General features: G+C 40.2%; 1 protein-coding gene across 2 annotated transcripts in view; it reads left to right on the top strand.

The window, feature by feature from the left end:
• CPNE4 (copine 4) overlaps positions 1–15,390 on the top strand; it is a 382,521-nt gene that overhangs the window by 79,609 nt on the left and 287,522 nt on the right. The window lies entirely within an intron of this gene.

Here is a 15,390-nt window from a genome sequence, read left to right on the forward strand (position 1 = left end):
AAGTGTTTACCAAGGAGGAAGAGAGGAGAGGGGGTGGGAAATTTAAGTTGGACTGATAATGACTAACCCCTTGGTGAAAGAAAACAGATACAGGCAGACCTTGTGTTATCGGCTTCACTTTATTGCACTTTGCAGATGCTGCATTTTTTTAAAACAAATTTTAGGTTTGTGGCAACCCTACATCAGGCAAGTCTTGGCACAATTTTTCCAACAGCATTTGCTCACTCGGTGTCTCTGAGTCACATTTTGGTACTTCTCACAGTATCTCAGACTTTTTTTTATTTTGTTTATATATGTCACAGTGATTTGTAATCTGGAGTCTTTGGTGTTTCTGTTGTAATTGTTTGGGGGCATCACAAGTTATGCCCATAGAAAGCGGCAAACCTAATCTATAAATGTTGTATGTGTTCTAATTGCTCTCTCTCCCTCTCTCGGCCTCCCAATTCCTGAACACAGCAATACTGAAATTAGGCCAGTTAATAACCCTACAATGGTCTTTAAGTGTTCAAGTGAAAGAAAGAGTTGCATGTCTTTTCACTTTAAATCAAAAGCTAGAAATGATTAAGCTTAGTCAGGAGGGCATGTCGAAAGCTCAGATAGGCTGAAAGCTAGGCCTCTTGTGCCAGACAGTTAGCCACATTGCGAATACAAAGGAGAAGTTCTTGAAGGAAATTAAAAGTGCTGTTCCATTGAACACACGAATGGTAAGAAAGCAAAACTGCCTTATTGCTGATGTGGAGAAAGTCTGAGTGGTTGGGAGAGAAGATCAAACCAGCCTCAACATTCCCTTAAGCCAAAGCCTGATCTAGAGCAAAGCCCTAATTCTCCGCAGTTCTGTGAAGACTGAGTGGTATGGAAGCTGCAGAGGAAAGGTTTGAAGCTGGCAGAGATTTGTTCATGATGTTTAAGGAAAGAAGCAGTTTCCACACATTAAAGTTCAAGGTGAAGCAGCAGGTGCTGCTGTGGAAGCTGGAGCATGTTATCCAGAAGATCTGACTGAGATAACTGATTCAAGAAAGTGCTACACTAAACAACAGCTATTGCATGTAGACAAATAGCCTACTATTGGAAGAAGGTGCTGTCTAGGACTTTCATCCCAGGGTCACAAGGATGGTTCAACATACTCAAATCAATCAATGTGATACGCCACATCCACAAAAGAAAGGGCAAAAACCACATGATCATCTCCATGGTTGCAGGAAAGCATTTGATAAAATTCAACATCCATTCATGATAAAAACTCTTATCAAAGTGGGTACAGAGGGAACATCTCAACATAATGAAAGCTATTTATGACAAGCCTAGCAAGCATAGTACTCATTGGTGAAAAACTGAAAACCTTCCCACTAAAATCTGGGATAAGACAAGGTTGACCATTCCCACCACTTCTATTCAACATAGTCTTAGAAGCCCTAGCCATAGTAATCAGATAAGGAAAAGAAATAAAGGGATCCAAATTGGAAGGGAAGAGGTAAAATTGTCACTATTTGCAGATGACATGATGGTATATATAGAAAACCCTTAAGACTCAAAACTACTAGAGCTGATAAATGAATTCAGCAAGGTTGCAGGATACAAGATTAACATACAGAAACCTGTTGCATTTCTTCTCACTAACAATGAAATATCAGAAAAGTGAAAAAACAAACAAACAAACAACAACAACCCCTTTTAAAGTCATGTCAAAAAAAAAAAATGCCTAGGAATAAACCTGACCAAGGAGGTGAAAGACTTATACACAAAGAAGTATAAAACATTGATAAAGGAAATTAAAGATGATTCAAAGAAATGGAAAAACATCCCATGCTCTTGGATTGGAAGAATTAATAGTATTAAAATAGTCATACTACCCAAAGCAATCTACAGATTTAATGTGATCTCTGTCAAATTACCCAGGATTTTTTTCACAGAACTAGAACAAATAATCCTAAAATTTATATGGAACCACAAAAGGCCCAGAATTGTTAAAGCAATCCTGAGGAAAAAGTACAAAGCTGGAGACATAACCCTTCCAGACTTCAGACAATACTACAAAGCTACAGTAATCAAAACAGTGTGGTAGTGGCACAAAAACAGACACATGGATCCATGGATCAGAATAGACAGCCCAGAAATAAACCCACACATCTATAGTCGATTAATCTCCAACAAAGGAGTCAATAATATACAATGGAGAAAAGATGGCCTCTTCAGTGAGTGGTGTTGGGAAAACTGTTCAGCCATATATAAATCAGTGAAGTGAGAACACTTCCTCACATCACACACAACAATAAACTAAAAATGGCTTAAAGGCTTAAACATAAGACAAGATACCATAAATCTTCTAGAAGAGAACACAGGCAAAATATTCTCTGATGTAAATCATAGCAATATTTTCCTGGGTCAGTCTCTCAAGGCAACAGAAATAAAAGCAAAAATAAACAAATGGGACCTAATTAAACTTACAAGCTTTTCCACAGCAAAGGAAGTTGCAAACAAAATGAAAAGACAGCCTATGTACACTGGGAAAAAATATCTGCAAATGATGCGACTGACAAGGACTTAACCTCCAGAATCTGCAAACAGCTCATAGAAGTCAGTAGTAAAAAAACAAACAGTCCAATCAAGAAATTGAAAGAAGAGCTAAATGGACATTTGTCTAATGAAGACATACAAAAGGCAAATAGGCACATGAAAAGATGCTCAGTATCGCTAATTATTAGAGAAATGAAAATCAAAACTACAGTGAGGTATCACGTTATGCCAGTCAGAATGGCCATCATTCAAGAGTCCATGAACGACAAAATGCTGGAGAGAGTGTGGAAAAAAGGGGGGCCTCCTACACTGTTGGTGGGAATGTAGTTTGGTGCAGCTACTATGGAGGAATTTCTCCGTAGTATGGAGATTCCTCAAAAAACTAAAAACAGACTTACCATATGATCCAGCCATCCCATTCCTGGGCATATATTGAGAAGAAACTCTACTTTGAGAATTTACTGCACCCCAATGTTCATAGCAGCAGCATTTACAATAGCCAAGACATGGAAGCAACCTAAATGTACACTGACAGAGGACTGCACAAAAAAGATGTGGTATGTATATGTACACAATGGAATACTACTCAGCCACAAAAAGAATGAAACTATGCCATTTGCAGCAACATGGATGGACCTGGAGATTGTCATTTTTAATGAATTAAGTCAGAAAGAGAAAGAAAAAATACCATATGATACCACTTTTATGCGGAATCTAAAAAAATAATACAAATGAACTTTATTTACAGAACAGAGACTCACAGATAGAAACCAAACTTATGTTTACCAAAATGGAAAGGGGGAGAAGGATAAATTAGGAATTTGGGATTATCAGATACAAACTGCTATATATAAAATAGGTAAGCAACAAGATCTGCTGTCTCAGGATAAAATTTAGTGGATGAGGATGAGTCAAGAAAGTGGTTTCTTGTTAAAAGAAAAAAAAGAAAAAAAAGAAAGTGGTTTCTTAAGATGGAATCTACTCCTGGTGAAGATGCTGTGAAGATTGTTGGGATGACAACCAAGCATTTAAAATATTACATAAACCTAGTTGATAAAGCAGTGGCAGAATTTGAGAGGATTGAGTCCATTTTTGAAGGAAATTCTGCTGTGGGTAAAATGCCATCAAACAGCATTGCATGCTAGGGAGAAATCATTCGTGAAATGAAGAGGCAAGTGATGTGGCAGACATCACTTTCTTCTTTTAAAAAATTGCCACAACCATCCCAGTTTTCATCAGCCACCACCCAGATCAGTCAGCAGCCGTAAACTTGAAGCTAGGTCCTCCTCCAGAAAAAAAGATTACAATTTGCTGAAGACTCAGATGATGGATAGCATTTTTTAGCAGTAAAGTATTTTTAAGTTAAACTATGCACCTTTTTTAGACCTAGTGCTGTTGCACAGTTAATAAACTATAGTGTAAATGTGTCTTCTATATGTGCTGGGAAACCAAAAAATTCGTGTGACTTATTTTATTGGGATATTCACTGTATTGCGGTGGTCTGGAACCAAACCCACAGTATCCCCTAGGTGTGCCTGTACTGTGCGTTCAACAGCAGACTCATGGTCAAAGTTACTTTACTGATGAATTCCATAAATGTTCAGTGAACATGCCTCCCTGGCAGCCATCAAGGTAGATGTTTTAAACCTCCCTGAGGGCAGAGGCTGTCTCTTTTATTCACTTTTCTGTCAACACCCGTGGTACAGTGGTGATGTGGAGAAACTCAGAGACCTAGATGGTACCCAAGATCAGTTAAATCCTGGTTCTTCCTGGGGTCTCTGGTCCCTGGGGAGCTTAGTGTTTGCAGTGAGGTGATCTCTGGGCGTCTTTACGGCACAAATGAATGCATAACACGTAAATGCAGCCCATCAACTCAGTGGTGTCTTCCAAACACAGCACGTCTTTCTTTTTGGGGACGAGCTAGGGCATAGTGACCAGTGAAGACAGAAGAGGGTGGCAGGGTGTATGACAAGTAAATCTGGCTGAACTGAAAAATCTTAACCCTCCAGAGGTGAAGGGAGTCTCCTGTCTCCTCCGGCTTGTTTGATGGATGCTAGAAATCTGAGTGACTTTCTTGGCGGCCAAAGTTTGGAGGAGTCTGCTGCTCAGCATCCCCTCTGCTGCCCGTAGGGTCCGCCCTCTCCACTGGGCTGTGTCCAGAGCCCAGTCACTCACTCTCCACACCAGCAGCCAGGCTTCCACGCTGCTGCTCGTCCCCTGCAATTTTTCTGTCTTGACAAAGGTGCCAGGGAAACGAGAGCGGCTTCCCTGGCTTTTGCCTGCGAGGCCTGGGGTTGTCCCATCTGTTGTTATGCTGGGGCCTGGAGGGAGCGGGGGCGGCAGTTAGTTCCTCCAGGGTGTAGCCTTAAAAGCTCGGCCAAGTACAGGCCTGGAAGGACACAGGCTTTGTTTTCTCATGGTGTCTACACTGCAGGCACCCCTGCTGGACACGGCATCAGGTCTTGAGATGGGCTCTGGACCACAAGGTGAGCAGCCACTACCAGGATGCTGTTGCCCTGTTACCCCGCCTGACAGATGGGCCTCTCCTCTTGTTGAAGGGCAGGGAGAAAGGCAGTTGGGGATCGCTGGCTTGAAAGGCTTGTTCCTTTGAACATGTTTGCGCTGCTTTCATGATGAAATTCCCTCAGGGCTTCATGGCCAAGTAGAGTTAAAGCGTGAATTACAAAGCCTTTGTGTTAAATAGAATCCCAATTCTATCTGCAAACAATTTTTTAAAGAAAAGCAGACTGTTACAAATTTTAAATTATCCATACTTTAATGCACTGATATGGTATGTATAATTAATATATGCTCATTTTATATTTTGAACATTGATATTATATAATAAGAACTCATCTGCAGAGTTTGCTTAATACTTTAAAACGTAATCCTTATCGTACTTTTGTTAAAAAGGTAATATATGCATTTTTATTACCTACAATTTAGAAAATACAAAATGTACAAATACTGAAAATTAAAATCACCTCTAATCCCATGACTCTGTGAAGTAAATCAGCATTGTGGTGTATTTTCTTTGGGGCTTTTATCCTATGTATGCATCTAATATGTTTTTGAGTGATTTTTACATATGAAGCTAAATGACATCAAGAATGCAAACAGAGAAGAAAATGGAATTATTTTTCTTGCCTCTTTGCAAGACTGTCCTTGAATCAGTATTCTTTCAGACATAACCCAGCCACCTATACCTCCCACCTGAAAGACAAAGGCTTTGAAATCCATGGTTGGGAGCAGTGTGGGGATGGACAGAGAAGTGAGACTCTGGTTAATGTCCAAAGCAGAGGGTCAGCTATTCTGCATGATGTATTTGGAGGATGGTTTTACACAGGGGAACTGAAGATGATTTCTTTGACTGATTGATTCATTCAACAAACATTGAGCCCTCATTTTGAACCAGGTATTGTACTTGCAAATGGGATGAAAATACAAATAGAACACACCCTTGACCTCCAGGAGCATCCAGTCTGGAGTGGGGCCAGACAGATAATTCAGCAGTGACCAAGAGATGTCATGAGTTGTGACTGAGCTCTGTGACATGTGGAAAATGACACATCATCTGCAGGGGATGAAGGAGAGGTCATTGTGGAGATGGGGTGAGAGAAGGGCTCTGTGTATACACCAGCTAGTTTGTTCTTCGTCCTGAAATTGCCTGCAGTCCCCTGGAGGGTAATAGAGTAAACGATCAGTTTTGTGTTTCAGCCAGCACGATGGGAAACAAACCAGATTTTGACATCAGCAGCTCTGTGATCCTCTGAAAAGCAAACAGAATGAAAACAACTGAAAAACAAAGAAACAAGATTCTCTGAGCCTCATTCTGCCCATGTATAAAATGGGAATAATAACTGCCTATAAGATTTTTTTGAGATTTGAATGTGAAAGAAAGATTTAAATGAGAAAGTAAATTATGAAGCAAAACCATTGAACCCTCATAAATGCTCAGTAAATCACTCTAGCATTGTTAGTTGTAAGACTCTGCCCTCCCCCCACCCTGCATCCTAACCACAGGGATCACTGATGCTGTCCTTGCCCCTAACACCCCGACCTCGCACCTGCACTCTTTGCCCAAGCTCTTCCATCTTCCTGCTGTGCTGTTCCCCTTGAAGAGTGCTTGCCTGCCTTCAGAACTATGACCCACCCTGCAAGACTTAAATATTCACGCTTCTCTAGAGTATTAAAGGAATTTTGGAGGCAGCAGAGAAATGGGAAATTTCTCACTCAAAATTGGGGGAGTTTTTAGTGAGAAATTAACAGGCTCTGACATTTTGCCTAATGAGATTGTCAGATACAGACGTTAAAATAGTTTCTTCTTGCTCAAAATAGCTAAAGCCACCATCAGGGTGCACTTCTCCAGGGAAGGTCCGTGGTTGGTAACTGACCTGGGTACCAGCTTCTTCTCTGAGTCCTCCTCTTCTTTCCCTCCTCAGAAATCCTCTCTTGTCTCATTCATAATGTTTTCTTTTATTTTCTAATAACCCCACTTGTTTCTACTCATTACAATTATTTTCTTATTTCTTATTTTCCATGTCTTAGTGGAAAACACCAGCAATGGTGTTTCAGGTCCACAAATGTTTTACTGGCTGACTTTCTTTGACGGTGCTTGAAATGTGCTAATCTGGGGGAGAGGCAGGAAAAACTTGGAGGTTTTCTTTGTCCTGTCCTGTCACTGCCCACTGTCCTCCTTTTGGGGTTTCTCACAGTGCTTTTTCTTTTAATTGAAGTATAGTCAGTTTACAGTGTTGTGTCAATTTCTGGTGTACAGTACAATGTTTCAGTCATACATGTATGTATTTTCATATTCTTTTCCATTACAGGTTACTACAAGGTATTGACTATAGTTCCCTGTGTTATACAGAAGAAACTTGTTGTTTATCTTTGTTCCCTCAATGCCCTTGGCGGGTCCCCAGGGTACATGTGATGTTTGAAGGACACTGTAGGTGAACACTATCATCAGGTGGACCATTGACCCAAAGCCCTGTGTAGTCTCCCATTCTGTTGAGCTGGACCACATAAGAGTCGAGAGGGCCCTTTTGTTGTGTTGGATTGAGGGAAGAATTGAGATGTGTCCTTTTGTCCTTTTTAGGTCTTACTCTTAGTGGAGAGGAGAGGATGAGAAAGAAAAACCCAGGGGGAAGACAGAGTCATTTTTCTTGGAGCCTGAGGCTTAACTGGCATGAGCCACTCATCCCCTTGAGACATTTTCTTCTGTAGGCTCCTCCCTGGGCCTCTTGCATGTTTTCTCTTCCCCGGCTTCTCACAAGCCACATGGTCCCATTTCCACTTTGATGATCACAAATCAAAAGTATCAGCTTGCTCTAAGGAATAGGTACTGTATAATTTTATGAAAATTGTATCTGGAGTGAAGCTGGGCTTTGGGACACTGACATATATATAAATAATATATACACCCTTAAATAACAATACATTGGATGCAATTTAAATGGCCAAGAGAAAGGACTGACTGAATAGATTTAATACCTCAGTATAATAGAATATTAGTTACTAAAAACTCATATTTAAAAATGATGACAGGGATATGCTCTTTAATATATCATTAGGTTAAAAAGCAGTGCAAAAACTATAGATTCTGATTGTTTAAAATTCATAAACATAAAAAAGGCTGTAATAAAATATATGAAAATAATAATAGTGTTTTTTATCTGGGTGGTGAAATTACAAATGGTTTTTGTTGCTTGTGCTTTCTTAATAGTTTCCATTTTTAAATCATAAAGTTGAATTTCTTTGATTTCTGAAAAACGTTATGTAAAGAAAACTGAGTTCCATGTAAAAATGTTTGACAATCTATGTAAGGCACATGCGATAAAACCCATGGGCAGAAAATTAATTCTTCCTGGAGAAGTCATAAACAATGGACAGTGTTCCTGCAGTGCTGGGATGACAGGTACTTAGTAGCTGGTAATAGATAACCGTAAGTGTGATCAAGGAAGAATTTGAGGGATGGATTAATGAAGAGTAAAAATTTGGTTTCAAGACACCCCTGTACCTCACAGCTGTTCTAGGAGTAGCCACGGTTGGAGCGTTCAGTTGTTGTTACAGATGAGTTACTCTAGAGAGCCCTTTCCTGAATGTAGGAGACAGGTTTGAACATCAGAACCAATAAGTCACATCTGTATTATTCTTACACAGTGATGTTTCCTCTGTAGGACACACAGCTTCACATGCCTTTTCTCTCAATCTCTTTCACTCATACCCTACCACGCACATATATTTTGTTTGACTCAAGAAAAGAAATGAATGTGAATATCGTATCCACCAGGATAGGTTAGGTGTTGCTGTGGTAACAAACAAGCTTGAATCTGAAGGCCTAACACACCAAAGGTTTCTTTCTCACTAACACAAAGTCCCTTTTAAGTACAGCTGTGTCTCTAGGGCTACTGTCTGCAGTGCTGACTCAGTCACGGCAGATGCTTTGACATTGTCACTCCACTGTCACAGTAAGTCTTCTTTGGTAAACATGGCAGGGATGGGACAATGAGGGGACACACCCCAGCCCTTCTGCATTCTTCCTGAAGCTCATTACTTCTCAGAACTAGTCATGGGGCCCTGCCTAACTGCGGGAGTCTAAGGGAACAGAGAGGATGCTGGCTGAGAAGATTCTACATGTGTGCGCATGGGCACATACACACACACACACACACACACTTTTACCTCTGCCTCTGTGATCCTACTATTGGCATGAAAGAGGAAAATGACAAAGCAAAAGTTATCCATAGCAAGCTTTTTAATTGAACTAAACTCTTGACTTTCAAATAAGTATGAAGTTAACTAATTTTTAAACACCCCCAAAGCTAATTTCTTTATCAAACTTGCCCCCAAATTCCACAAGTCCAATGAACCAGTCTAAATTTTAATTGACCCTATTTGTTCTAAAATTGTTGATGCAAACCAAAATATATGAATAACTTAACATGAACTGATTTTTTAATTTGGAGTCCTGATTTATAATAATGATTTATCTTTAAATCCCAGCTCTCTCAAATGATCTGAAATTTGAGTGTGGGAACATTTGGGCATTGGCTGTATTGTATACCACTGGACAGAAAGAACATTTTTTAAGAGACTCTACTGTATTGGTTATTGTGCTTGGTTCTTTTATGTCTGTATCTCTAATCCTTACAGTAGCCCTGAGGTAGTTATTATTGTTTCTTTTTCAGAATGAGAAAACTAAGGCTCAGAGAAGTTGAGTCACGACTAGGAAACATTGGAGCCAGGGCACAGATTCAAGTCCCTGGGCCTCCAGCACATTCTTGACTCCGTCCTGCACCACCCGGTGGCACTCTCAATCCATCCAAGTATCTCATGACATGGCTTTCATGTTTTTGCCATTTTTTTGGTGATTGGACATATGAATGGGCATTTCCTTTCTTCTTTTTCTAGGCTCTTCAAGTTCAGACCAGGCTCATGAGCTTAGCTTAAGCCCCGTGTCCTCCACTGTCCAAATGACATAGTGATGGTTCAGTGTATAGCACCTAATACCAACTCTAGCAGAAAGAAGTCTTCTTGATAAACTGCCTTCCTTCTCTCTTCACTATCCTTCAGTTCTTTTTCCTCCAAAAATACCATTGCTTTCATATTTTGTTCATGATGTTAATTTTGAAATTTCTTTTTAAAAACTTAATTTCTTTTATGTTGAAGTATAGTTGACATACAATATTATATTAGTCTCAGATGTATATAACATAGTGGTTCAATATTTATGTACATTACAGAATGATTTCCATAAGCCTAGTAACCATCTGTCACCATAGAAAGTTCTTACAGTACTATTGACTGTGTTCGCTGTGCTGTACATTATATCCCCCTGACTTACTGGTTTTATAACTGGAAGTTGGTTCCTCTTAATCCCCTTCACCTATTTCATCCATTTCCCCACCCCCTCCCCTCTGGAAACCACCAGTTTGTTCTCTGTATCTTTGAGTCTCTTTCTGTTTGTTTTGTTTGTTCATTTGTTTTGTTTCTTTGATTTCATATATGAGTGAAATCATGTAGTATTTGTCTTTCTCTGACTTACTTCACGTAGTACCCTCTAGGTCCATTTATGTTGTCACAAATGAGATTTTATTCTTTTTTATGGCTAATATTTTGTTATAAATATATTCCATAATCTATTGATGGACACTTTAGGTTACTTCCAAATCTTAGCCACTACTGTAATGAACGAAGGGTTGCATGTATTTCTTTGAATTAGTGTTTCAGTTTTCTTCAGATAGACATTCAGAAGTGGAATTGCTGGATCATATGGTAGTTTTATTTTTAATTTTGTGTTCTACAAAGTGGCTGCACCAATTTGCATTCTAGTCAACAGCGCAGAAGGGTTCCCTTTTCTCCACATCCTCACCAACACCTGTTATTGGTTGTCTTTTTGATAATAACCGTTCTAATGGGTGTGAGGTGATGTATCATTGTGGTTTTGATTTCCATTTAGCTGATAATTAGTGATGTTGAGCATCTTTTCATGTGTCTGTTGCCATCTGTATGTCTTCTTTGGAAAAATGTGTTCAGGTCCTCTGCCCATTTTTAAATTGAGTTGCTTTTTTTTTTTTGATATTTGGTTGTAGGAGCTCTTTGTATATTTTGGATATCAGCCCCTTATCAGATGATATTGTTTGCAACTATCTTTTCCCATTCAGTATGTTGGGATGGTATTCTTCACTGTGCAAAAGCTTCTTAATTTGGTGTAGTTCCATTTGTATATTTTTGCTTTTGTTGCTCTTGCCTGAGGAGACAAATACAAAAAGATATTGTTAAGACTGATGTCAGAGAGTGTACTGTGTATGTTTTCTCCTAGGAGTTTTATGGTTTCAGGTCTTACATTTAAGTCTTTAACCCATTTGGAGTTTATTTTTTGTATATGGTGTAAGCAAGTAGTCCAGTTTTATTCTTTTCATGTATCTGTCCATTTTTCCCAACAACATTTATTGAAGAGACTGTCTCTTCTCAGTTGTATACTTTTGCCTTCTTTGTCATAGCTTAAATGGCCATGGATAGTGAGTTTATTTCTGGGCTGTCTGTTCTGTTCCATTGATCTGTGTGTCTTGTTTTTGTGCCGGTACCACACAGTTTTGATTACTGTAGCTTTGTAGTACAGTTTGAAATCAGGAAGCATGATTCCTCCAGTTGTGTTCTTTTTATCAAGATTGGTTTGGCTATTTGGAGTCTTTTGTGTTCCCATAGAAATTTTAGCCTTGTTTGTTCTAGTTCTGTGAAAAATGCTCCTGATATTTTCATAGGGATCACCTTGAATCTGTAGGTTGCTTTGAGTACTATGGACATTTTAACTTCACTTTGCTTTGGACCCAAGTATCTCTGTCTTTGCTGAGCTTTATCATTACTTAACTTCATTAATTACTTTAGCAAGTCATCATTTGTCTACTTGCAGAAATCTTTTTCATGTGAACACTGGTTAACATGACAACTGTTAACACTAACTCTGTGCTCTGTATCTGCATTGTTACTCCCTGAACCCTCACAGCAATGCTAAGGTGGATCCTGTTGTTAGCTCCATTTTGCAGATGAGGAAACCAAAATACATCTTGCCAACAGTTATAAAAGTTTGTAACTTACAGATCCAGGGTGTAAACTAGGCTGTCTGACTCAAAAACTTACACATTTAAATATAATGCTCTAGTGCTCTCTGTGAATAAGGTACTTCACCTAGTTGGTCACACTGAAAGTCCTTCAGAGGCAGGGACACATATCAATATGTTGGTGCCCCTCATAGCATGTAATAGAGTACTAGGCTCAGAGTTGCTGTGCAAGAGTTACATGTCAAGGTGGATTTTAGGGATCTTAGGAGTGAGAGTGTCCTTGACCATGGGCATCTCTTACCAATGGTCTGTGATCATGCAAATTAGCCATGTTTGCATCCTACGCTTTTAGCTTCTGGTGAAACAGACAGACATGGAGTCTGAAGGACTTGAAGATTAAGAACTATGTCCCAGTATTCTAGTCCAGCTGGTGGTAGAAGTAGGAACGAATTGGTGCTCTCTGCTCAGAAGTGACAGCATTTCTTCTTGGAGATCAGATTTCTGAGATGCAAAGTTCCCTCTTGAAATCATTGTCCTTTGATGCAGCTGGTGAGCGCTGACTGTGTGGAAGCAGTGCTTTCAGTCCACCAGGGCTGAGTAAGAGGCCTTTGTGCTGACTGTTTGGTTAACTCCTGGTTGTCCAGCCCCACTGTGAGAATTCCAGACCCTCTTCTCTTCCTTCCGTTATTTACTGTGGAAATAATCTGAGTTTGAGGCCATATCAGTGAGAAGCTTCATGCAGGAAGTGGGAGGGGAAGGTTGGAGAGAAATGCCCTCCTGGATACAGTCTTGGGGGGTCTCACACTGATGTAACATGTTTCTAAGGTGATGGCCGAGATCAGGGCTGTTAAATTGCCAGATCACCTGGCATTGTGAGGGCCTGGCTGGCTACCTCAGTACCTGTCTCTGGTTCTAGAGCTCTCTTCTTCATCAGCAGCTAGAGCCACAGATGTCACAGGACCACACGCCCAGGGCTCCACCTTGTCATCAGCCAATCTAGGTGGCTCCACACCCAGTCTGTCCTGCTTTGAGCCTTTATTGCACAGTCCTTGGCCCCTGCTCATGAGGACTTCGCAGATATGAAAGCTGAGAGTTGCCACATGTATGTGATCACTGGTGTGAGAAGACCACAGGACACAAACTAAGGAGTGCCTAGGGAGTACTTGTGGTCATGAAAACTCTACCAGGCGCCCAAACGGGGTTATGAGGGAGGCATACACAAGGGGGAATTTTTCATGTGAAAACAAGGACTGTAACTCCTTGGGCATTCTAGAAGAGGGACAAAAACGACTTGAAAGTGTGAGCAAGAGTAATCAGAATGAAGCAGCTTTACTGAAGGGACTGGAGACTGGTGTGCCTGACGGACGAAAGTAGAAGTCAGCTAGTGACCCCAGGCTGGGAAGTGTGGGATTTGGATACCACAGAAGAATGTTGGTCAGGGAGTGACCTGATCAAATGTGAGTTTAACAATTAGAAACCCCCCTGAGCACCTCACACCTGCTGATTGCAAGGAGGAGTAATTTACAGTGGATCCAAGTTCGGGCAAATGGGAGGAATGATTCTCTTTGTCTCATTTAAGGCTTGTTTCCTTAGATTCTACTTTGTCTCATATTACTATTACCATTCCTACTTTCTCTTTTTTAAAAAATCTTTGTGATGCTTTTATTTTTTTTTAATTTTATTATTTTTTATTGAAGTATAGTTGGTTTACAATGTTGTGTCAATTTCTGGTGCCCAGCATGTTTCAGTCATACATATACATACATATATTCATTTTCATATTCTGTTTCATTACAGGTTACCACGAGATATTGAATATAGTTCCCTGTGCTATGCAGTAGGTTCTTGTTGTGTATGTATTTTATTTACAGTGGTAGTATCTGCTAATCTCCTTTCTTTTGACCAGAGTCTCTTTTTCTTTATCCATATGTCCACTCATTCACTTCCTCACCCATTTATTTGCTTATTGTGGTTTGCTTTGTTAAATGTCACCTGGTTAGATCTGAGAGGTAATCTAAGGTTCTAGGTCTTTCGGGAGGGAAGTTTACCTTCTGTATGATTACTAACGTATTAGATATGTTGGCCTTCTTTATACCATCTGTTGTTTATTTTTAAAGTAAAACTTTATCCAGGTGCGATAAACACATGGAAGGCTTCGTATCGTAAGTGTACAGCGCCACAAATTTTTATGAAATAAATACTCCAAAATCAAGGTAGAGACTGCACCCCAAAGCCTCTTTTGTATCCCTCCCATCCTTGCGTCCAAAAAGGCAACCACTGTTCTGATCTGCAGAACTTGATGATCTGGGGATCGTATGGCGAGTACTTTTTTGTATGTGGCATCTTCCATTCATTGTCACGTTTCCGAGGTCTGTCTGTGCTTGTGTGTATATCAGAAGGTCCTTCAGGTGCATTGCTGCATGGCTTCCTAGCATGTGAACAGCCCACACTGCTGTCATCCCCTCCATTGTGTTAGGTCCCAGGTTTTGGCCCCTGTTGTTAATTTCTGTTTACTCAACAGACTCTGGGAGGAATCTCTTCTGCCCGGCACTTCCCAGTGCCTGGGCTCAGTGGAGTGTCACTCATCTTCCTCATTGTCCACTCAATGCCAGCTTCTCCTGCTTCTCAGCTGAGTGTCCCCATGACATCTAGTCCCTGGCTCAGAGTGGCAAGCCCCACAGTTGTCTCTGTGGAGTGGGTTGGCCAAAAGCCCTGAGTCCACTCCTGTGCAGGGTGGTACCTGCAGAACCACACCTCCCACACTGCACTGCCACCCAGGATAGTCTTGTCTGAGCCCGGGTTACAGGACTTTTCACAGGAAGTAAGATAGCCCCGAGGGCAGCTGCCCCTGCTTGTTGCCTTTAACCTCTGCCATTTCCCCCTTTGTTGTTGCTTTTCCATTTTGCTAATCATTTATCTTCTAATACGTCCCATGACATTTTTAAAGTTGATTTACAGTATTGTGTTAGTTTCAGGTGTACAGCAGAGTGATTCAGTTATCTGTGTATTTTTTTCAGATTATTTTCCATTATAGGTTATTGGAAGATAATGAATATAGTTCCCTGTGCTGTATAGTAAATCCTTGCTGCTTATTTATTTTATGTATAGTAGTTTAGACCTGTTAATTCCATACTTCTAGCCCTCCACCCTCCCTGTCCTATTTGGTAACCATGTTTGCTTTCTGTGTATAAGTTTCTTTCTGTTTTGTATATAGATCCATTCATATGATTTTTTAGATTCCACTTATAAGTGATATCATATAATAGTTGTCTTTCTCTCTAGGTCTATCCGTGTTGCTGCAAATGGCATTATT

Source organism: Camelus dromedarius, chromosome 2 (genome assembly GCF_036321535.1).
Source record: "Camelus dromedarius isolate mCamDro1 chromosome 2, mCamDro1.pat, whole genome shotgun sequence".
In the NCBI taxonomy this organism is placed as follows: Eukaryota; Metazoa; Chordata; class Mammalia; order Artiodactyla; family Camelidae; genus Camelus; species Camelus dromedarius.